At 49.5% G+C, this 8516-nt stretch overlaps 1 long non-coding RNA gene across 1 annotated transcript; it reads left to right on the forward strand.

The window, feature by feature from the left end:
- Nucleotides 1–502: 502 nt before the first annotated feature.
- Nucleotides 503–7136, forward strand: LOC138667811 (uncharacterized). The gene is made up of 3 exons (XR_011318943.1): nt 503–608; nt 6696–6738; nt 7079–7136. It is a non-coding gene; the product is annotated as an uncharacterized lncRNA (long non-coding RNA).
- The last annotated feature ends 1380 nt before the right edge of the window (nt 7137–8516 follow it).

Raw genomic sequence — 8516 nt, forward strand, 5'->3', positions numbered from 1 at the left:
CTGGTTGTCTACTAATCCTACAAAATGTATAAAAATGTGCTTGTTTTGTGCCCTATTTTGGGCTTACACTGAGATTCAATCATAGACGTCCTGTAGGACAGGCATGTCAAACACGCGTCCCGAGGGCCGCATGTGGCCCTTTACAGGCATATCTGCGGCCCGCACAAAAGTCTCAAACTTTGTCTGTAAACACAAAGTTTGAGACTTTTGTGCGGGCCGCAGATGCTCCCAGTCACTCTCAGCCTTCCTGGCTTAGGACGGAGATCAGCAGCCACGCAAGCCGCAGATGTACAAAACGCGCGATCAGCACTTCCGGCTCTTCATTCATTGGCCGATATCACTGCATATGACCTGCTTACGTCATCAGCAGCCGACCAACTAGCTCCGTGTCAATCCATGATGTGTGTACTTTGGTCGGCTGCTGATGACGTAAGCAGGTCATATGCAGGGATATCGGCCAATGAATGAAGAGCCGGAAGTGCTGATCACGCGTTTTGTACATCTGCGGCTCGCGTGGCTGCTGATCTCCGTCCTAAGTCAGGAAGGCTGAGAGTGACTGGGATACTGTAACCGAGGAAGAAGGGACCCACTGCCGCACAGGCAAAGAAGTGAGTGGCCCTTCTCCTGTACACATCATGCACGGGCCTTCTGGGATGGGTTTTGTACGTTATGCACGCACCTGGCAGTGTGCACGTACCTTCTGGGATGGGGTTTGTACGTTATGCACGCACCTGGCAGTGTGCACGTACCTTCTAGGATGGGGTTTGTACGTTATGCACGCACCTGGCAGTGTGCACGTACCTTCTAGGATGGGGTTTGTACGTTATGCACGCACCTGGCAGTGTGCACGTACCTTCTGGGACGGGGTTTGTACGTTATGCACGTACCTGGCAGTGTACACGTACCTTCTGGGATGGGGTTTGTACGTTATGCACGCACCTGGCAGTGTGCACGTACCTTCTGGGACGGGGTTTGTACGTTATGCACGTACCTGGCAGTGTACACGTACCTTCTGGGATGGGGTTTGTACGTTATGCACGCACCTGGCAGTGTGCACGTACCTTCTGGGATGGGGTTTGTACGTTATGCACGCACCTGGCAGTGTGCATGTACCTTCTGGGATGGGGTTTGTACGTTATGCACGTACCTGGCAGTGTGCACGTACCTTCTGGGATGGGTTTGTACGTTATGCACGTACCTGGCAGTGTGCACGTACCTTCTGGGATGGGGTTTGTACGTTATGCACGTACCTGGCAGTGTGCACGTACCTTCTGGGATGGGGTTTGTACGTTATGCACGTACCTGGCAGTGTGCACGTACCTTCTGGGATGGGGTTTGTACGTTATGCACGCACCTGGCAGTGTGCACGTACCTTCTGGGATGGGGTTTGTACGTTATGCACGCACCTGGCAGTGTGCACGTACCTTCTGGGATGGGGTTTGTACGTTATGCACGCACCTGGCAGTGTACACGTACCTTCTGGGATGGGGTTTGTATGTTATGCACGCACCTGGCAGTGTGCACGTACCTTCTGGGATGGGGTTTGTACGTTATGCACGCACCTGGCAGTGTGCACGTACCTTCTGGGATGGGGTTTGTACGTTATGCACGCACCTGGCAGTGTGCACGTACCTTGTGGGATGGGGTTTGTACGTTATGCACGCACCTGGCAGTGTGCACGTACCTTCTGGGATGGGGTTTGTACGTTATGCACGCACCTGGCAGTGTGAACGTACCTTCTGGGATGGGGTTTGTACGTTATGCACGCACCTGGCAGTGTGCACGTACCTTCTGGGATGGGGTTTGTACGTTATGCACGCACCTGGCAGTGTGAACGTACCTTCTGGGATGGGGTTTGTACGTTATGCACGCACCTGGCAGTGTGCACGTACCTTCTGGGATGGGGTTTGTACGTTATGCACGCACCTGGCAGTGTGAACGTACCTTCTGGGATGGGGTTTGTACGTTATGCACGCACCTGGCAGTGTGCACGTACCTTCTGGGATGGGGTTTGTACGTTATGCACGCACCTGGCAGTGTGAACGTACCTTCTGGGACGGGGTTTGTACGTTATGCACGCACCTGGCAGTGTGCACGTACCTTCTGGGATGGGGTTTGTATGTTATGCACGTACCTGGCAGTGTGCACGGACCTTCTGGGACGGGGTTTGTACGTTATGCACGTACCTGGCAGTGTGCACGTACCTTCTGGGACGGGGTTTGTACGTTATGCACGTACCTGGCAGTGTGCACGTACCTTCTGGGATGGGGTTTGTACGTTATGCACGCACCTGGCAGTGTGCACGTACCTTCTGGGATGGGGTTTGTACGTTATGCACGCACCTGGCAGTGTGCACGTACCTTCTGGGACGGGGTTTGTACGTTATGCACGTACCTGGCAGTGTGCACGTACCTTCTGGGACGGGGTTTGTACGTTATGCATGCACCTGGCAGTGTGCACGTACCTTCTGGGATGGGGTTTGTACGTTATGCACGCACCTGGCAGTGTGCACGTACCTTCTGGGACGGGGTTTGTATGTTATGCACGCACCTGGCAGTGTGAACGTACCTTCTGGGATGGGGTTTGTACGTTATGCACGCACCTGGCAGTGTGCACGTACCTTCTGGGATGGGGTTTGTACGTTATGCACGCACCTGGCAGTGTGCACGTACCTTCTGGGATGGGGTTTGTACGTTATGCACGCACCTGGCAGTGTGAACGTACCTTCTGGGATGGGGTTTGTACGTTATGCACGCACCTGGCAGTGTGAACGTACCTTCTGGGATGGGGTTTGTACGTTATGCACGCACCTGGCAGTGTGAACGTACCTTCTGGGATGGGGTTTGTACATTATGCACGCACCTGGCAGTGTGAACGAACCTTCTGGGATGGGGTTTGTACGTTATGCACGCACCTGGCAGTGTGCACGTACCTTCTGGGATGGGTTTTGTACGTTATGCATGTACCAGGCAGTGTGCACGTACCTTCTGGGATGGGGTTTGTACGTTATGCACGTACCTGGCAGTGTGCACGTACCTTCTGGGATGGGTTTGTACGTTATGCACGCACCTGGCAGTGTGCACGTACCTTCTGGGATGGGGTTTGTACGTTATGCACGCACCTGGCAGTGTGCACGTACCTTCTGGGACGGGGTTTGTACGTTATGCACGCACCTGGCAGTGTGCACGTACCTTCTGGGATGGGTTTGTACGTTATGCACGCACCTGGCAGTGTGCACGTACCTTCTGGGATGGGGTTTGTACGTTATGCACGCACCTGGCAGTGTGCACGTACCTTCTGGGACGGGGTTTGTACGTTATGCACGCACCTGGCAGTGTGCACGTACCTTCTGGGATGGGTTTGTACGTTATGCACGCACCTGGCAGTGTGAACGTACCTTCTGGGATGGGGTTTGTACGTTATGCACGCACCTGGCAGTGTGCACGTACCTTCTGGGATGGGGTTTGTACTTTATGCACGCACCTGGCAGTGTGCACGGACCTTCTGGGATGGGGTTTGTACGTTATGCACGCACCTGGCAGTGTGCACGTACCTTCTGGGATGGGTTTTGTACGTTATGCACGCACCTGGCAGTGTGCACGTACCTTCTGGGATGGGGTTTGTACGTTATGCACGCACCTGGCAGTGTGCACGGACCTTCTGGGATGGGGTTTGTACGTTATGCACGCACCTGGCAGTGTGCACGTACCTTCTGGGATGGGTTTTGTACGTTATGCACGCACCTGGCAGTGTGCACGTACCTTCTGGGATGGGGTTTGTACGTTATGCACGTACCTGGCAGTGTGCACGTACCTTCTGGGATGGGGTTTGTACGTTATGCACGCACCTGGCAGTGTGAACGTACCTTCTGGGATGGGGTTTGTACGTTATGCACGTACCTGGCAGTGTGCACGTACCTTCTGGGATGGGGTTTGTACGTTATGCACGCACCTGGCAGTGTGAACGTACCTTCTGGGATGGGGTTTGTACGTTATGCACGCACCTGGCAGTGTGAACGTACCTTCTGGGATGGGGTTTGTACGTTATGCACGTACCTGGCAGTGTGCACGTACCTTCTGGGATGGGGTTTGTACGTTATGCACGCACCTGGCAGTGTGCACGTACCTTCTGGGATGGGGTTTGTATGTTATGCACGCACCTGGCAGTGTGAACGTACCTTCTGGGATGGGGTTTGTACGTTATGCACGTACCTGGCAGTGTGCACGTACCTTCTGGGATGGGGTTTGTACGTTATGCACGCACCTGGCAGTGTGAACGTACCTTCTGGGATGGGGTTTGTACGTTATGCACGCACCTGGCAGTGTGAACGTACCTTCTGGGATGGGGTTTGTACGTTATGCACGTACCTGGCAGTGTGCACGTACCTTCTGGGATGGGGTTTGTACGTTATGCACGCACCTGGCAGTGTGAACGTACCTTCTGGGATGGGGTTTGTACGTTATGCACGTACCTGGCAGTGTGCACGTACCTTCTGGGATGGGGTTTGTACGTTATGCACGCACCTGGCAGTGTGTACGTACCTTCTGGGATGGGGTTTGTACGTTATGCACGCACCTGGCAGTGTGCACGTACCTTCTGGGATGGGGTTTGTACGTTATGCACGCACCTGGCAGTGTGCACGTACCTTCTGGGATGGGGTTTGTACGTTATGCACGCACCTGGCAGTGTGCACGTACCTTCTGGGATGGGGTTTGTACGTTATGCACGCACCTGGCAGTGTGAACGTACCTTCTGGGATGGGGTTTGTACGTTATGCACGTACCTGGCAGTGTGCACGTACCTTCTGGGATGGGGTTTGTACGTTATGCACGTACCTGGCAGTGTGCACGTACCTTCTGGGATGGGGTTTTGTACGTTATGCACGCACCTGGCAGTGTGCACGGACCTTCTGGGATGGGGTTTTGTACGTTATGCACGTACCTGGCAGTGTGCACGTACCTTCTGGGATGGGTTTGTACGTTATGCACGTACCTGGCAGTGTACACGTACCTTCTGGGATGGGGTTTGTACGTTATGCACGCACCAGGCAGTGTGCACGTACCTTCTGGGATGGGGTTTTGTACGTTATGCACGTACCTGGCAGTGTGCACGTACCTTCTGGGATGGGTTTGTACGTTATGCACGTACCTGGCAGTGTACACGTACCTTCTGGGATGGGGTTTGTACGTTATGCACGCACCAGGCAGTGTGCACGTACCTTCTGGGATGGGGTTTGTACGTTATGCACGTACCTGGCAGTGTGCACGTACCTTCTGGGATGGGTTTGTACGTTATGCACGTACCTGGCAGTGTACACGTACCTTCTGGGATGGGGTTTGTACGTTATGCACGCACCTGGCAGTGTGCACGGACCTTCTGGGATGGGGTTTTGTACGTTATGCACGTACCTGGCAGTGTGCACGTACCTTCTGGGATGGGTTTGTACGTTATGCACGTACCTGGCAGTGTACACGTACCTTCTGGGATGGGGTTTGTACGTTATGCACGCACCAGGCAGTGTGCACGTACCTTCTGGGATGGGGTTTTGTACGTTATGCACGTACCTGGCAGTGTGCACGTACCTTCTGGGATGGGTTTGTACGTTATGCACGTACCTGGCAGTGTACACGTACCTTCTGGGATGGGGTTTGTACGTTATGCACGTACCTGGCAGTGTGCACGTACCTTCTGGGATGGGGTTTTGTACGTTATGCACGCACCTGGCAGTGTGCACGGACCTTCTGGGATGGGGTTTTGTACGTTATGCATGTACCAGGCAGTGTGCACGTACCTTCTGGGATGGGGTTTGTACGTTATGCACGCACCTGGCAGTGTGCACGTACCTTCTGGGATGGGGTTTGTACGTTATGCACGCACCTGGCAGTGTGCACGTACCTTCTGGGATGGGGTTTGTACGTTATGCACGCACCTGGCAGTGTGCACAGACTGAGGTGTCAAGCCTCAGGACAAAACACTAATGATTGAAAAAAAAAAGATAGCAAATAAATGTTTCGTTTGTAATTGCTGTATTTTTGTTGAATATAATAGTTGCTGTTGCGCACTGCAAATATATGTTTCTGTTACATATTACTACTTCATATCTTGTTTTCGTTGACTGCTGTTAACATACGTGTGTGACATTAGCTGCTGTGTGCGGCCCTCGCAACAACCTCTTGTTACTCATGTGCCCCTCGGGGTACCCGGAGTTTGCTGTAGGACCCATTTCATTTGAAGCTGTTATGATGCTTCCTTCAATGGCAGTGACCTAAGAGTGCCATGGTGCAGTTGCCCTCAACAACCAGTCAGCTATTTGCTTTAATTAGCTTGATTATGCTCAGATATTTGCTTTAATTAGCTTGATTATGCTTAGCTAGTGAAATATTTCCAGTTCCCATAGGCTACAGCATATGTGCTCCGCGTCCTCACCCAGACTTTTAATTGTGGCTAATTTGGACTTTCATTACTTGCTGTATGCGATCCTGTGTATCCATAAACATGTGAGCGCCAGATCGTTTTGTGGTCTGGTACAATGAGCAGCACATTCCCAACCATCGCTAACCCATCCCCCCAACCTTCGCTGATTAATAATATATTGATTAGAAATTCTCATAGGAAAGCTCCTGGTAATCAATGTTTGTTTTTTTTTTTCCTGACATTTTACAGCAGTGCATAATATATTTCTTCTCACTTAATAGGAAGCACGGTCGATACAGAAACATCCGCTATTCACACGGAGCAGTGAGTAAACTTTGCTTCAATGTCCATCACTTACATTTATGTTGAAGGTTGATCCCAGAATTAGAGAAAACCGTCTGTATTATTTACTGTAATGGCGCCACTGGTGTCCATGGGCCGTGTCTGGGAATGCAATCCCTGCTGGTACAAGGAAAAGCTGCAGTGCTATACATGGCCCATGAATAACAGTTTTTCTAAAAAAAAAAAAAAAAAAGAGAGGCCTCATTTTAAGTCTAGCTTAACAATCCTCTAACTGGACAGTGATTATGTCTCTCCCCTAAGATGAGTTAATACATGATGGGAGGAAAATCAATTATAATGTTACCCCAGCCTTTATTCCCAGAGGAAGAGCAGAGATTGTAACCTCAACGGGGTAAGGCGTCCCACAGAATAGAAAACCGGTGCGACAAAAAATGCAAATACTAAAAAGGCGAGCTTCACCAATGATTGCCCCCAGATGAAGCATTGGCGAAACATAGGTGAGCGTCATCATGTCTATAGTTCTGAATGCACCGTTTGCATTTTACTGTATATGACAGTAACTTATGGGGAGTTATCCTTGCTGGAACTCCAATCTGAACCATTATGTTACCTTTATGTATGAATTTCCTTCTTTTTTTCACTTATTAATTATGTGATGAATATGTATATTGCCTTTTTGATTGATTGAATTAATTATTTTTTTTTACTTATCAATCATATGACACACATACATATGCATATACCATACGTTTGACTTGGACTGCTTGCGTAAATTAGTTTCTGTAGTGTTTGGACATTACTTTGTGGTGCTTTTTGATTTTTTTTCCCTTTATGGCTCACCCAAAATTTATCTGTGTCTTTTGTCTTCGACATATGAATGTCTTTTAAATTTAGCTGCAAAAAAATATACTTTTTAGTATTTATATCTACTTTAGTCCTGGCACATTTTTTCACATATCGTTCCTGAGATCTATTGGAAAATCTGTAACAGGGACCTCAAAGTACCAATCATGGGACACCAGCGATCAATAAGGTAGAAGAGTAACTCCTAACTCTGCAAAACCAATAACTATGGTGTATTGCCCCCGCGACTCTTCTTTTGCCCACTGCTAAATACGAATGGTTTGGATGGGCAGACGAGTGATGCTACAAGTTGTGCCAGTCCATTCAATACATGTAGACTGTGCTGATAGCTAATTACACGTGCCAGCACTGGAGGGGGATTCTCTTCTCTAACTACTGCTTTCTCTAAATTATCACCAGCAACAGTGCAAAAGTTATGTCGGCTACCACGATTTATATTTTTATACTTAAAGTAACTTATAGTAACTTTTTTATTTGCTATTTACTTTACTCTTGGTGCTGATGCTAGCATTTGCTACTGGGGTTAGACTTTAGACATAATCAGTCTCCTTCCCCATCTGGCAGTTTATATTTCTCAACCTTGCTTGTAGAAGGAGTCTTTACAGCTTTACTGTCATTTTACTGCAGAGGCTCTACTGTGTTGCCTTCCATTCTCCCAGTGCCATTTCTATAAGTTAATATCCAGCAAGTAGACTTAATTTCTTATAAAACAAGCCTCCTTCTCAGGAATATTAGCAGTATGCATATTATATGAAAACTGTTGAAGGAAAGAGCGCAAATAGTGTCTTATCTGAGAAGGTTAAAAGGTTAATCCATAAGATTGCAGTCACCAGATGTAGCTGAGTTGAAGCATTGAAAGGATTCGCTGCAGCAGATCCACGAGTCCAGGAAGGACCAGCAGTTAGATACGGATTGGGATAATTGTGGTAAATTTC

The sequence above is a fragment of the Ranitomeya imitator genome, chromosome 2 (genome assembly GCF_032444005.1).
Source record: "Ranitomeya imitator isolate aRanImi1 chromosome 2, aRanImi1.pri, whole genome shotgun sequence".
In the NCBI taxonomy this organism is placed as follows: domain Eukaryota; kingdom Metazoa; phylum Chordata; class Amphibia; order Anura; family Dendrobatidae; genus Ranitomeya; species Ranitomeya imitator.